We start from the raw sequence: 15,570 nt of genomic DNA on the forward strand, positions 1-15,570 counted from the left end.
TCAGTGTTTGACGACACACAGAAAGAGGAGGAGACAAGGATTTCATCATCTCATCATTGCCTAGTTACATCAGAGTGGTATTACTCTTCTCCACTGATCTCACAGTAGCAGACATGGAACCCTGGCTGAGGAATTTACTGATTCTTGCTGCATTTTGTTATGGTATTACAATATTATTTATTTAATATTATTATCTTATTTGTTTACGTCCTTTTCTACAATCCCTTTCTTTTTTCGATCATATTTTTCAGTTTTATACTACAATTAATCGAATGCATTTTAATTCCCTCTATCATGTTGCTTACCTCCTCTTTCCACCAATACAAATGTGTGTCCTTTTCCAGAATGCAGAGGAGAAGACTCAGTCACTCAGCCACCAGGAGATGTGATTGCTACTGAGGGAGAACAGGTCACACTGGACTGTCAATTTGATGCAGTTAATATTAATAATCTCTACCTGTTCTGGTACAAGCATGAAGTAAATGGCTTCCCAAAGTTCATGCTGGGACGTTTTCCTTTTGGAAGTAAAAATGCAACTGGATATGAAGAGAGATTTGATGCCCATCTAGATAAAGACTCAAAAGCTGTCCCCCTGACAATCCAGAGGTTGCAGCTGTCTGACTCTGCTGTGTACTACTGTGCTCTGAGGCCCACTGTGACAACAGGATATACAGCCCCCCTACAGAAACTAGTGTAGCCTTGGCGCTAATGTAGAAAAAATGCAAGCCTTACATCTGTGGTGGGTGTGATGTTAGCAGGGCTGTACACCTCACACAGTGACACACAGAATAACATTTCAGAGGAGAGTGAATGCATCCAGTCTGAAGATGGAGAAATAAACCAGTGTATTGATCATTCTGATTATGACTACAGGTAAACAATACCTAAACATTTGAACTCCTTGCATCCTTATAATCCGATTATTACATTATGGTATCGGTAGTAAAACATATTGTGATGAAGTAAGTCATTTAAATGTGAATAACTAAGTTGATTTCTATAAAGTCTTAAAACATAAGCATGTGTTTCAATCAGTTTTATTATCTATTTTTCCTCTTCAGGAATGGTATCTGGAGATCGTGTGACTTCTGACAAGGAGGAGTACACTCCCACTGAGGGATCACCAGTGTCTCTGAGCTGTACATATGAAACAAGCAGCAGTAACATCTACCTTAACTGGTACCAACAAGACCCTAACCAGGCACCTCAGTACTTACTCTATAAAGGTGCCAGAGAAAATAGTGTTGACCATATCTCTAATCATCTAAATGAATCTACAATGTCCCAAACATCAACTACACTCATGATAAAACAAGTAACTCTGGCAGACACAGCTTCTACTACTGTACCCTGAAGGATGCCAAGTGATACAGTCTCTGAGAGGCTGTATAAAAACTAGTACACTGATAAATGACTTGTTTTAGATGAGCTTGTTGGTCACTTCTGTTGTTCGAGTAATTAAAAACACATTTAGCATAATATGAGAAACTTGTATTATGTACAAATTAGAGAATATTATTAATATGTAAACCAAATAATTTGAAAATGCATTTTTCTTCCTGTTATTCACTTCAGAAGATCCTCTGAAAATGAGTTGTGTGTGTGTTACAGGAGGAGCTAGTATGAGAATGAAAAGGAGACACTCAAAATGACATGAAGGTCTTTCCTCAGTGCATTGTAAGCTTGTCTCTCTAACATTAACCATGCTGTGCTGGTTCACCTTGTTCTTTTTAACATTTGTGGGTAAGTAAAATACGTTTAACAGTAATAATAATGTGTAAATACTTCCTCACAAGCTTGGAAAAATATCACTTTTATCTCACGTTAGTTTTCTGCAGGTTACGGGGTTGGAATTTTCTCCATCAGTCTTGAGGAGGATGTGATACATGGTGGCAGTGTCAAGCTTTCCTGCAATTACACAGTATCTGGTGGAGGCAGTGTCTTCTGGTATCACCAATATCTCACATCTGCTCCCCAATTCCTCCTCCTCATCTCAGTGTATTCAGCATCTGCTGAGACAACAGTTACTGCAGAACCACCGTATCCTCGACCGTCAGTTAACGTTGACAAAGTGGCAGAACGTGTGGATCTGAAGATCTCCTCTGCTCTGTACTACTGTGCCCTGAGGCCCACAGTGACAGGAAAGCCAAGACATACTGTACAGAATCAGGGAATAAAAATCCTTATTGTGAACCGTTTAAAATATGTGAATTCTCTGGCGTTTAACAGTAATAAGGATTACAACCGAATACAGTTTACATTACCAGAAATGTAATACTCGAATTAATAAAATGTAAATTGACAAGATTTATTGAACTACATTTCTTCTGTAGAGGGCCTCACCTCAGCACTACACAAACCTCTATTTCTCTGAGCAGGTGGCTCCTCCTCCTGACAGTGGAGGTAGTTGCAGGGCAGACAGACAACAGTCATACATTACATATCCCACCCTGCAGATCACAGTACACTGCATATCACAGATCAGTTTGGTAAACACTCTTTCCTAGCTGCATTCTGTCAAATACACCATGATGTTGCTCATTTCAATCTTACTGTTTTCAGCACTTGTTGGTACGTAAGGTTTTATGTCAAGTCATTCTCACACTGTCTGTCATTATTTAATTGGTAAATATTGGGCTGCTTATAATATAAAATAAGAGGTTTTCATGTTTAGTCTCATGCTCTGATTTTCTTCTCCTTCACAGGTGATACTTTAGAGGATGATATTTATCCAACCAGTCCTGAGGACTATTATTTAGAGGGTAGCAGAGTTAAGATCTCCTGTAACTATACAGTAAAAGCAGATAGTCTGCTGTGGTACAGACAGTACTCTGGATCAGCTCCCCAATACCTTCTGCTCATCCCGCACTACACTGGGACTGGACAGAGAGCTGATTCTCTTGACTCTCGCATCTCTGGTAAACTGAACAAAGAGAAGACTCGTGTGGATCTAGATATCACCTCTGCTGAAGTGACAGACTCTGCTCTGTACTACTGTGCTCTGAGGCCCACAGTGACAGGAAACACAGACACACTGTACAAAAACCTGAAGTCTCCTGAGAGTGTATTTCTACTCTGTATGTAACAGTATAGCTTCCGTCCCTCTCCTCACCCCAACCTGGGCTTGAACCAGGGACCCTCTGCACACATCAACAGCTGACACTCACGAAGCATCGTTACCTATCGCGCCACAAAAGCCATCGCCCTTGCAGAGCAAGGGGAACAACTACTTCAGGTCTCAGAACAAGTGACGTCACCCAATTGAAACGCTATTAGCGCGCACCACCGCTAACTAACTAGCCATTTCACATCGGTTCCATGTAGTTCCAAGTTTCATTTGACAATAGTGCCATCAAGTTGAGTCAACATGCACCCATTCTATTGTGTCAGGTCGAGGAGCTTAGTTTTATACATAACTTGTATTGAGTGGAACTGATTCACCCAGAGAGTGAATGTTCCAAGAGAAGATCCTTAGGGAAGTCTCTGTCGACTAACACCCAGTTACTATGATGCTGCTCTTTTCAGGCTTGTTTTTGTGTGCACTTATCAGTAAGAATTCCCTCTCCATTATCTGAATGTGTGCTAACAGAATGTACACTGTTCAGTATTCATTACAATATGGTATTATCATAATCAAGTGATAATACACTTTCAAACACCAAGTGTGGGTATACTGTACGCTGTCTACATTGACTCAGTAATACATGTTTTTCTTTTTTACAGGTACAAGTGTTGAAGACATAATTACTCCAGACAGAGATGTGGTGGATGTTATCCTCTCTGGGCTAGGTGGGACGCCTCAGATGTCACACTTCCTGGTTGGATTTTTCTCAGGTTTTTGCCTGTCATATGAGTTCTGTTATACTCACAGACATCATTCAAACTGTTTTAGAAACTTCAGACTGTTTTCTATCCACATCTACTAATAATATGCATATCCTACCTTCTGGGACAGAGTAGCAGGCAGTTTAATTTGGGCACATCATTCATCCCGAATTTCCGAAAACTGCCCCCTATCACTAAAAAGATAACAGAGTAATAATAGAAGAATATTTTGCATCTCTTTCAGGTGACAGTAATGGTCAGACCATTGAGCCAATCAGAGAGGATGTGTATGCTCCAGCTGGTATTTATATTACACTTTCATGCACCTACTCATCTGCAGTCTCTCTTCAATGGTATCTCCAGGGCCCTGGATCACCTCCTCAGTATATCCTACTTATCCTGCATGGTGTCGGGTCTCCATCACGGGTTCCAGGTCTGGATCCTCGACTGTCAGTCAAACTTCATGTTGAGAAGAACCGTGTGGATCTGGATATCTCCACTGCTTTTGTCGGAATTTTACATGTTGTCACGACTCCCGCCGAAGTCGGCCCCTCTCCTTGTTCGGGCGGCGTTCGGCGGTCGACGTCACTGGCTTACTAGTTGCCACCGATCGATGTTTCACTGTTCGTTTGGTTTTGTCTTTATTGTGTACACCTGTTTTTGATTTCCCTAATTATGTTTATTATTTAACCCTCTGCATTTCCCGTTTGTCTTGTCGGTGATTGTTTCCTGTTTTGTGTTTTGGAGGGGTTGTTCCCCAATCCTGTATTTTGGAATTGGAAGAAGTTTATTCATGAATTTTAGTAAACACGTATTTGTTTACACTCATCCATGTGTCCTGCGCCTGACTCCGACACTTCTTCTAACTAGTGCATTACACATGCACCTTAGCCAAATAGATTTTAACTCAATTTTTCACAATTCCTGACATTTAATCTCGTAAAAATACCCTGTTTTAGGTCAGTTAGGATCACCACTTTATTTTAAGAATGTGAAATGTCAGAATAATAGTAGAGAGAAGGATTTCAGCTTTTATTTCATTCATCACATTCCCAGTGGGTCAGACGTTTACATACACTCAATTAGTATTTGAAGGCATTGCCTTTAAATTGTTTAACTTGTGTCAAAAGTTTCGGGAAGCCTTCCACAAGCTTCCCACAATAAGTTGGGTGAATTGTGGCCCATTCCTCCTAACAGAGCTGTTGTAACTGAGTCAGATTTGTAGGCCTCCCTGCTCGCACACTCTTTTTCAGTTCTGCCCACAAATGTTCTATAGGATTGGGGTCAGGGCTTTGTGACGGCCACTCCAATACCTTGACTTTGTTGTCCTTAATAAGCAATTTTGCCACAACTTTGGAAGTATGCTTGGGGTCATTGTCCATTTGGAAGACCCATTTGCGACCAAGCTTTAACTTCCCGACTGATGTCCTGAGATGTTGCGTCAATATATCCACATAATTTTCCTGCCTCATGATGCCATCTATTTTGTGAAGTGCACCAGTCCTTCCTGCAGCAAAGCACCCCCACAACATGATGCTGCCACCCCCGTGCTTCACGTTTGGGATGGTGTTCTTCGGCTTGCAAGCCTCCCCCTTTTTCCTCCAAACATAACGATGTCATTTTGGCCAAACAGTTCTATTTTTGTTTCATCAGACCAGAGTACATTTCTCCAAAAAGTACGATCGTTGTCCCCATGTGCAGTTGCAAACCATAGTCTGTCTTTTTATGGCAGTTTTGGAGAAGCGGCTTCTTCCTTGCTGAGCGGTGTTTCAGGTTATGTTGATATAGGACTCGTTTTACTGTGGATATAGATACTTTTGTACCTGTTTCCTCCAGCATCTCCACAAGGTCCTTTGCTGTTGTTCTTGGATTGATTTGCACTTTTCGCACCAAATTACGTTCATCTCTAAGAGACAGAACGAGTCTCCTTCCTGAGCGGTATGACGGCCGCATGGTCCCATGGTGTTTATACTTGCGTACTATTGTTTGTACAGATGAACGTGGTACCTTCAGGAGTTTGGAAATTGCTCCAAAGGATGAACCAGACTTGTCAAGGTCTACAATTTTTTCTGATGTCTTGGCTGATGTCTTTTGATTTTGGTCCTAAAATTCTTTGAAGCAGTTGTTTTTAGGATCTGTCAGCAAGGTACCCACCTTAGACCGGATTTTATGGATTGCTCTATTTGCCTATGCACCCTTTAGTTGTCTAGTCAGCAACCTTTCCGGTTTGTCCCTTAATTCAAATTGTTTTTGTCTCAGCTTTAGTTGGAAGTTACTGACCTGAGAACCAATAATAGAATTGTATTCATATTTTAATTTCAAAATATCGTTGTAGTCAACTTGAGAGAGTGAAGTTCTGTATATTTTTTTTCTATCTCCAAACTTATGCGATTTCCTTTTATATGGCACACTCATATGAAATAATATGACCTCTCATAACCACTTTAAAAGTTTCCCATAGTGTAGAATCAGATACCACTCCTTTGTCATTAGTCTTGAGGAACTCATTCAACTTGCCTGTCATGCAGTCAAGGAATATTTGGTCTGTGAGCAAGGAGGGGTTAAAACACCAACTGTAATTATGATTTGGTAAAGAAAGATTGAGGGGCAACATAATTGGACTGTGGTCGCTTATTAAGATGCTATGGTACATTGGGTATCAGTTTGGAATCTATTAGGAAGTAGTCGATTCTAGAATAAGACTTGTGAACATGAGAATATAATAAGTAGTCTTTGTGGGATGTTGCAGTCTCCAGATATCCTCTAGATTCCTGGATCTGATTAGATTATTTATAACCTGGACAGAGGTGATATTTGATGGAGTACATATAGACACTGTCAAGATACGGATCAAGGTAACAATTAAAATCACATCCGATTATTAGATGAGTGGAACTAAGATCTGGGAGCAAATCAAAAACATTACGAAGTAAATGTTCAATAGGGTGACAGAGAAAGAATTGATGTTCCCTGATACAATGATATACCTACGGCGTGGGTCTGTAGACATGGAGGAGAGTTGAGAGTTGTTTTTACGAAAGAGAATAGCGACACCTCTTGCTTTGGAGGAGAAGGGTGATTGATAAACTTGAGAAATCTCAGATGCTGCTGCACTGTGGCTTTTATGTGCGCTTCTTGCAGGAAAATTATGTCAGCACCAAGTGATTTCAAGTGCTTAAATACCATGCCCCTTTTTCGCACGTGCCCGAGACCATGCACATTCCATGAGACTAATGTGACACCTTTAGCATCTGACTGATTCCCAATATCATTAACTGACATTTATATCCAAGAGCATTTCAAATAAAACATCTTAAGCATGTACAAATTAAAATAAAACGTGTCTGGTAGCAGAAAACAAAATCCAAACACAGTAACCAACCCCAGAGAAACCCTCCCTCCCCAATGTTCCCCAGAGAAACCCGCCCTCCCCACTGCTTCCTCAAATAAAGCACTTTTCTCCTCATTTCACATAAAATAGGACCGCTGGGCATGATGGCTAGAAGAGTCCTAATACTACACTAGCAAGCTAACAACAGTCAGACTTAACAGACCTCTCCACAGTTGTTTGAAAAGATTTTTACATTTTAGTCATTTAGCAGACACTCTTATCCAGAGCGACTTACAGTAGTGAGTGCATACATTTCTTAATTTTTTTATACATATATTTTTTTTTCTTCGTACTGGTCCCCCGTGGGAATCGAACCCACAACCCTGGCGTTGCAAACACCATGCTCTACCAACTGAGCCACCAACTGAGCCACACAATAAATACGTTACCGTTTATGAACATAAAATCCACTGATTCCTCAGTTAATATCCCAGACATTTGTGGCGAGTGATTTCACCCTTTCAGAGGGTTTGCTGTAGTTTTGATAAGTAGGTTGCAGCCTCTTCGGGCTTGTGAAAGACTATTGTCATGCTGTTGTGATGAACATGCAGTTTTGCTGGAAAACGCAGGCTGTATTTCACCTCCGCCTCTCTCATGGTCTGCATCACATCTCAGAATGCACGCCATTGCTACATCACATCTATGGTGTAGTCAGGGAAGGTGAGAAACTTTTGGCCTCTGTTCCTAGGCCGTCATTGAAAATAAGAATTTGTTCTTAATGCAGGAAAACTGAAATCATTTTTACCAGCATGTCACATATGCAACCAGAGGGAAAAAAACTCTAGACCACCTTTACTCTACCCATAGAGATGCATACAAAGCTATCCCCCGCCCTCCATTTGGCAAATCTGACCATAATTCTATCCTCCTGATTCCTGCTTACAAGCAAAAACGAAAGCAGGAAGCACCAATGACTCGCCTAATACGGAAGTGGTCAGATAACTCGGATGCTATGTTACAGGACTGTTTTGCAAGCACAGACTGGAATATGTTTCCCGGGATTCATCCATTGGCATTGAAGAGTATACCACCTCAGTCATCGGCTTCATCAACAAGTGCATCGATGACGTCGTCCCCACAGTGACCATACGTCATACCCCAACCAGAAGCCATGCATTACAGGCAACATCCGCATCGAGCTGAAGGCTAGAGCTGCTGCTTTCAAAGTGCGGGACACTAATTCGGACGCCTATAAGAAATCCCGCTATGCCCTCAGACAAACCATCAAACAAGCAAAGCATCAATACAGGATTAAGATTGAATCCTACTACACTAGCACTAACACTCATCGGATGTGGGTTTGAAAACTATTGCGGATTACAAAGGGAAATCCAGACGCGAGCTGCCCAGTGACGTGAGCCTAGCAGACAAGCGAAATGCCTTTTATGCTCGCTACGAGGCAAGCAACACTGAAGCATGCACGAGAGCACCAGCTGTTCTGGATGAATGTGTGATAACGCTCTCGGTAGCCGATGTGAGCAAGACCTTTAAACAGGTAAACATTCACAAAGCCGCAGGTCCAGATGGATTACCAGAATTTATATAATAATGGAGGGAATCTACCTCCACCCCCACTTGTAGGTAAGAATTCACTCTCCATTAACTGAATGTGTACTAACAGAATCAGTATTGATTATAGCAAAATTTGAAATTGTGTTTTTTACAATGGATAAAAGTAGAGACAGAGCTACATTTACATTTACATTTTAGTCATTTAGCAGACGCTCTTATCCAGAGCGACTTACAGTAGTGAATGCATACATTTCATACATTTTTTTTTCTGTGCTGGCCCCCCGTGGGAATCGAAGCTACAAAATGGTTTATCATACACTGCATTTGAGGAACAATGGGAAAGTAATTCTGCTTTGAAATTTGATCAACTTGTAAACTCACTTTTGGAAAATGGCCTTTGAATGTTTTTGTATCTAGAGAAGAGCTCCTCTTTGTCTACTCCCATTCAGCATCGTTCACACCCTCTTAAGCTTTAGCCCCACCCATCTCGTTTAACTATCGGAGCGCACACTTGACGCTCTGGCCGATGATTTGTTTACCTCTAGATAACATGAAAACAGCCTAAACAGCTCTGCTGGCAACAATGTCATTACACTTTTTTTCAGATGTTTACATATTCAACGGGTGTTGTACACACGTCACGTAACGTTAGCTAACGAGCCAGCCAGCTAACGTTAGCGAGTTAAACAACAATGAACAGTGCCAACAATGCCACAGTGCTGGAAGCTAACCAACCAGGTTCAATGTTAGCTAGCTAACATTAGGCTCTAACTAGAAAAGCAAACGGCCCTGGGAAACAAATAATAAAGTCAGCTAGGGAGCCAGCCAGCTAATGTTAGCTAGCTAGCTAACAGTCCATTTAGCTTGAAATATGAAACCACTTTCTGTCAAAATTAGAAATGTGTACTATCTGAAAATGTAGCTAGCTAACGCTGGACTACCTGTATACATCATTATGCATGATGGACGCGTCTCCCTGTCAGGAATGCCATACCACGGTTGCCCTTAGTTTGAAGATCCGGAGACAGGGGTTTTCTCCATCTATTTGGCTATCATACTCTAATTACACTGATTTCAAAACTTGATCCTCCAGAAAGTGGACAGCAACACTTATGCAGTTCCACTACACAATACATTTTTTTTAAAGTCACGTTCAACAGGATTATCAACACAGACTGATGAGCTCAATTAGACAGAAGCCTTCTATATGGCAGACCAATCCGAACTCCTCTCTCGGCATGTCCAGCCCTCTCATTATCTCAACCAATCATGGCTATTGTGAAGGTTGCTCGTTTTTCCTTTGGCTTAACTAACAAGGCTCGTAATTTAACTATTGTATTAGTATTTACAAATGGCATACAAGTTTGTTATTAAGGCAAATGAAAGTTCACATGTTCGAGAAGGCATTTTGTGAAGTCGTGACTTGTGACATACGCCTAGTTTCCTGAATCGGGTCACATACGGTATTGTCAATATATACAAGTGTTGAAGACATAATTACTCCAGACAGAGATATTGTGGATGTTACGGAGGGTAGTAGTGTTCAACTCCCCTGTAGATACAATAGCTCATTAACCAACAGCCTGTTATGGTACCTCCAGCACCCTCGATCCTCTCCACAGTTCCTCATAGTGGACTACTCTGGGATCATAACCATTACTGATAGTACAAAATGGACCCTCACACATGAAAAATAGGAAATCCGTGTGGATCTGGAGATATCCTCTGCTGAAGTGACAGACTCTGCTCTGTACCACTGTGCTCTGAGGCCCACAGTGACAGGAAACCCAGAAACACTGTTCAAAGACCTTGAACATCTGATTAAAGGGGAGAAAGTTATCAACAGCCAGATTAATGAATATGTCCTAAACACTAACAATTGCACTCTATTCATTTCAAACTGTTTTCTTCATAACACAGTATAGCGTGAATGGAGTAGAATAGTTAAAAATAAATAAATAATTGTATACGCCAAGTTACATTAAACAAGGATTGCATGGCACACACATTAACACATTTTGTTCATCCCCACCCCTTGTATTTGCCAGTAGGTGGAGTTAAAACATTTTCTCAAATCAGCAAGTGTCACGTTCTGAACCGTAAGGGGTTATTTGTTATTGTAGTTTGGTCAGGATGTGGCAGGGGGGTATTTGTTTTATGTGGTTCGGGGTGTGTTAGTATATGTGTTTATGCAGAGGGGTGTTTGTTTAGAGTATTCCGGGGTTTTTGGTTATGTTCTATGTTTCGTATTCTAGGATCTATGTTGTGTATTTCTTTGTGTTGGCCTGGTATGGCTCTCAATCAGGAACAGCTGTACATTGTTGTTGCTGATTGAGAGTCATACTTAGGTAGCCTGTTTTCACCTGTCCCTTTGTGGGAAGTTGTTGTTGCACTGCTGTGTGTTAGCCTGCAATACTGTTCGTTCGATTGTTTTCTTGTTTTGTTTGTTAAGTGTTCAAATAAAGTTAAGATGAGCACTCAACCCGCTGCGCCTTGGTCCATTACGTACGACGACCGTTACAGCAAGACTGAACGATTGCTGCCAAAAGAGATATTTTAAGTTCATAACTGTGCACAACATATTTGTGGGAATATTGAGCTAACATAGGTTACTGTGATTAGCATGAGGTTGTAAGTAACAAAAAAAAATCCCAGGACGTAGACATATCTGATATCCTGATGAGCTTAAATTCTTGTTAATCTACCTGCACTGTCCAATTTACAGTAGCTATTATGAATACCATGCTATTGTTTTAGGAGAGTGCACAATTATGAACTTGAAAATGTATTAATAATCCAATTAGGCACATTTGGGCAGTCTTGATACAGTATTTTAACCTGTTGTGGCTCGGGGGCAGTATTGAGACATTTTGAAAAAAATATGTGCCCATTTTTAACTGCCTCCTACACCAACTCAGAAGCTAGGATATGCATATTATTAACACATTCGGATAGAAAACACTCTGAATTTTCTAAAACAGTTTGAATGGTGTCTGTAAGTATAACAAAACTCATATTGCAGGCAAAAACCTGTGAAAAATAGATCCAAAAAAATGTGAATTTTGTGACTGTACTATTTAGTGTCATTGTTTTATAGATACCATAGTGAGAAAGGATTCATTTCGCAACACCTACGGCTTCCACTAGATGTCAACGATCTTTATAAAGTTGTTTGAAGCGTCTATGATAAACAGAGAGCAAATTAGAATCCAAGGAAGTTGACATGTCATCACTTCATTTTTTTGCGCCTGCGTGAGTTTTGTCTTCATTGTTTATCTAGACATAGGATAGGTTGTGTGAAAATATTACTGATGTTTAACGTTAAAAATGGACCAAAAGATTAATGCTAAACAACATTTGACATGTTTGAACGAACATAAATAGATTATTTACTAGGTTTTTTTAGCTTTTCGGCGTGATTTTACAGTCCCCCCACCACGTTTTGTGGGAGCATAATGAACGCTAAGTACTTGGTGTTATTTGGACATAAATTATGAACTTTGTCAAAAGAAACCACATTTGTTCCGGACCTGGGATGCCTTCCGGACCTGGGATGCCTGCCTTCTGATGGAGATAATCAAAGGTAAGGGGATATTTACAATGTTATTATCGATTTTAGATGATGCTAACTGTATAGCATAGCCTGTTGTTCTTAGCATAGCACCCCGTTTATTGCAAAATGTGATTTCCCAGTAAAGTTATTTTGAGATCTGGCCATTCGGTAGCAATTACGAGATGATAATATATTATTCTTTGAATGACAATATTATAATTTACCAATGTTTTCGAATAGTAATTTTGTTATGTTCACCGGAAGCATTTCAGAGAAGAAAAAAATCTGAATTTCACGCTACTGTAAAATGCTGTTTTTGGATATAAATATGAACTTGATGGAACAAAAAATGCATGTATTGTATAACATAATGTCCTAGGAATGTCATCTGATGGAGATTGACAAAAGTTAGTGCATAATTCAAGCTGGTTTCTGCTTTTGGTGACGCCTGACCTTGAATTGAAAATGGATGTTTGTACTTTTGTGGCTATGTACTGTCCTAACATAATCTAACTTTATGCTTTTGCCGTAAAGCCTCTTTGAAAATCGAACAATGTGGTTAGATTAAGGAGATGTTTATCATTTAAATTGTGTAAAATAGTTGATTGTTTGAGAAATTGAAATTATTAGATTTTTGATGTTTTGAATTTCCAGCCTTGTTAGCAATCCCGGCTCGGGGTTCATTGCTAACCTGTAGCCCCAACAGGTATTTTAAACATATATGCAATGGTTCATTTGATCAGTCTAAAACTTTGCACATACACTGCTGCCATCTAGTGGTCAAAATCTAAATCGCGCCTTGGCTGGAATAATGGATTATGGCCTTTGTCTTGCATTTCAAAGATCCGGTACCGCATCTTTGTAACACATGTTTAATTTCTTAGTATTATCTTTAACCAGATCTAATGTGTTATGTTGTCCTACATTAGTTTCCCATTTCCACAAATTTAAAAGTGTTTCCTTTCAAATGGTATCCAGAATATGCATATCCTTGCTTCAGCTCCTGAGCTTCAGGCAGTTAGATTTGGGTATGTCATTTTAGAAAGAAAAAAAGGGTAAGTTAAGCAAATCAGTTAAGAACAAACTCTGTTTATCAGCTATGGTTCTGCTTTCATAATTTATCCTCCTAGTCCTTGTTGGTGAGTGCTGTATTCAATTTGACCGTTTTAATTTAAAACCCAATGTATTTCAAAGTTGTCAAAAATACAATTACACTTCAGATTTGAGTATCACTAAATTGTATTATGGTAATGAGAAGGGGAAAGGCATTATCAACAGACCAAAAGTCAAAAACAGCAGCATGTTTTTCCTTTCTTGACAGTTTTGAAGATGACACACCTAGGCCTATGGTAGATGGTGTGGAGGGTGATACCATCACACTATCCTGCAGCTACACTGGCTTTGTAGACAATCTACAGTGGTATCGTTAGTTTCCCAGGTCTAAACCAGTGTTCCTGATTCTCTGCACAAAATCAGGATATGTCCAGAAACTTGTCCCTCTTCGCCATCCAGCTCAGGTTCATACAGACCGTATGTATCTGGAAATCTCCTCTACTGAAGTGACAGACTCTTCTCTGTACTGCTGTGCCATGGAGCCTACAGTGATAGGAAACACTTCCTCATACAAAAAGCTGACAGTCTGACAAAAAGATGCGGGATGTAGGAATTTTGTTAAGATTTCACTTCATCAATATCAACATACAGTATTATAAAATTCTTACTATTAGGGTTTATTTGCAGATTATACAAACTGTATGGTATAGCATGGTATATATAGTATTGACATTTTTTTGACAAGAATTAAAGCATTTCCAAGCTATATTATGAATAATATCATAAGGTTTATTTGCAGATGATACATTCGGTATTGCATTGTTGATCCATTGAAAAAACAAACAGTAGCATTCCCTATCCATTTCCAGATAGAAATTAAATCTAAAATGAGCTAATGAGGAGGAACTGACAGTTTGTGGTTTTACAAACATCTGCTATTTTGTTAGACCACAACGCCATGAAATGGAGTCTCTATTGCATGAATCATTTGTAAACCGCAATCAAAATATCCGAAATCAGCACCACAGTTACTGGTTATGGAGTATGTGGATATTACACCAGGGTTCACTCTAAATCATGACAAAGAATCCAAACGTGTGGATCTGGAGATCTCCTCTGCTGAAGTGACACTCTGCTCTGTACTACTGTGCAATGGAGCCCACAGACATTCTGGTACAAAGATGTGGGATGAAGGCTTTTTGTTTGGAATGATCTTCATTCTCATCAACAGTGACACAATATTCTACTATTCTTAGTGAAGGTTTATTTGCAGATGGTATATATGGTATAGCATGGTATGGTATTATCTATTGAAAAAACAAACAAACAACAACAAACGCAAAAACAATACATTTTCAAATAAAGTCTGAAATAAACTGAGGAGGAGGCCAATAGGAACTGGAAACCCATAAACAGAAGAAGAGTTACATATCCAGTTATCAGAGGAGGGGCCTCATAGTCAAACACTGGTATAGGCTGGGTATACCTGCAACCATGAGGATGTCTCTGTAGAGGAACTACTCAACTTTCTCACTGTCTTATCTCTCAGTTGGTTTATCTAGTCTGTGTCAGGATGTCACTCAAATTACTGTTTCTCCTCTCAGCATTTGTAGGTGAGTGCTGAATTCTCAGCTTAAACCAAATAACATTTTGAATATAGTGACATTGCTTTTTTCAGTGAATGATTGCATTGAACACTAAGTTGCATTTTACTGGAAAGTTTAAATTCTTTCTCTTGTCATACTTTATGAGCACCTAATCCAAGCCTTTTTTATCATGAGGAATAAACATTAACACAATGACAATACTTATGTTGTTGCAGCTGATAGTATGGAGCAGGAAACAATAACTCCAGTGAAACCTGAAGTAAATGCCCTTCAAGGAACAGACATCACTCTCTCCTGCAACTACAAGGGCTATGTTAACAATCTACAATGGTACCGTCAATACCCCGGATCCAGACCAGAATGCCTTCTTTGGATCATACAAAGCAGCATGTCTGTACAGAAACAATCCATTGCGACTCCACGACACACTGGTAGACTGAATGAAGAGAAGACCCGTTTTGACTTGATGATATCCTCTGTTGAATTGGAAGACTCTGCTCTGTACCACTGCGCCTTGCAGCCCACAGTGACAGGAAACCCAGACACACTGTACAAAAACCTGTCAAGACCCTTGGGTATGAACAGTGCATTGTACTCTGATCAATCAGTTATTATTTAGAGTACATGAA

General features: G+C 39.9%; 1 long non-coding RNA gene across 1 annotated transcript; it reads left to right on the forward strand.

The window, feature by feature from the left end:
* Positions 1 to 702: 702 nt before the first annotated feature.
* LOC145860335 (uncharacterized) lies at positions 703 to 2,513 on the forward strand. Its single transcript, XR_014380319.1, has 3 exons — positions 703 to 873; positions 1,062 to 1,226; positions 1,612 to 2,513. It is a non-coding gene; the product is annotated as an uncharacterized LOC145860335 (long non-coding RNA).
* Positions 2,514 to 15,570: the final 13,057 nt, after the last annotated feature.

The sequence above is a fragment of the Salmo salar genome, chromosome 14 (assembly GCF_965601325.2).
Source record: "Salmo salar chromosome 14, fSalSal1, whole genome shotgun sequence".
In the NCBI taxonomy this organism is placed as follows: Eukaryota; Metazoa; Chordata; class Actinopteri; order Salmoniformes; family Salmonidae; genus Salmo; species Salmo salar.